Source organism: Saimiri boliviensis, chromosome 6 (assembly GCF_048565385.1).
Source record: "Saimiri boliviensis isolate mSaiBol1 chromosome 6, mSaiBol1.pri, whole genome shotgun sequence".
In the NCBI taxonomy this organism is placed as follows: Eukaryota; Metazoa; Chordata; class Mammalia; order Primates; family Cebidae; genus Saimiri; species Saimiri boliviensis.
In genome coordinates this window covers 7342149-7343562 of record NC_133454.1, presented here as the reverse complement: position 1 = coordinate 7343562, position 1414 = coordinate 7342149, and positions in this window count along the sequence as shown.

Sequence of the window (1414 nt, the reverse complement as noted above, 5' to 3'; positions counted from 1 at the left end):
ACATCTACACTAGATGTACATCTCTGTATGCTGCACATCTAGTCTAGATGTACACTGTACAGCTAGACTAGATGTACATCTCTGTACGCTGTACATCTATACCAGATGTACATCTCTGTACGCTGTACATCTAGAGTAGATGTACACTGTACATCTGGACTAGATGTACGTCTCTGTACGCTGTACATCTGGACTAGATGTACGTCTCTGTACGCTGTACATCTGGACTAGATGTACGTCTCTGTACGCTGTACATCTGGACTAGATGTACGTCTCTGTACGCTGTACATCTGGACTAGATGTACGTCTCTGTACGCTGTACATCTAGTCGAGATGTACATCTCTGTACGCTGTACATCTCGACTAGATGTACGCTGTACATCTAGACTAGATTTACAACTCTGTACGCTGTACATCTAGACTAGATGTACGCTGTGCATCTAGACTAGATGTACATCTCTGTATGCTGTGCATCTAGACTAGATGTACATCTCTGTACGCTGTGCATCTAGACTAGATGTACATCTCTGTACGCTGTGCATCTAGACTAGATGTACATCTCTGTACGCTGTGCATCTAGACTAGATGTACATCTCTGTACGCTGTACATCTAGACTAGATGTACATCTCTGTACGCTGTACATCTAGACTAGATGTACATCTCTGTACGCTGTACATCTAGACTAGATGTACGCTGTACATCTAGACTAGATGTACACCTCTGTTCGCTGTACATCTAGACTAGATGTACACCTCTGTACGCTGTACATCTAGACTAGATGTACACCTCTGTACGCTGTACATCTAGACTAGATGTACACCTCTGTACGCTGTACATCTAGACTAGATGTACACCTCTGTACGCTGTACATCTAGACTACGTGTACACCTCTGTACGCTGTACATCTAGACTACGTGTACATCTCGGTACGCTGTACATCTAGACTACGTGTACATCTCGGTACGCTGTACATCTAGACTACGTGTACATCTCGGTACGCTGTACATCTAGACTACGTGTACATCTCGGTACGCTGTACATCTATGCAAAGTAAAACAGCGAAAACCTTTCATGCATGTTGGTTATTTGACTTGGCTACTCCAAGTCTCCTGCCCCTTCCAAGATCTCTGAATGTCTCCCATGATTTAGCAACGAATGAGGTAATGTCTTGTCTAATAGGGGGGCTTCTAGGTCCCTGCTCTAGCACTTCCCTCTGTTTATTCTGATTGGGTGGCATGTGTTCTGATTGACCTGTAAGTTTCTTGAGTAGTTGTCATCTGGTTCTGATTGATCCTGTCCATGATATATTCTGCTAAATAATTTTGATATCACTCTTGAATAAAGGAACTCTAACCCATATCATCATATCATCTGAGGAGGAATTGAATGAAATGAAGTATGAGGTTAAGAGAG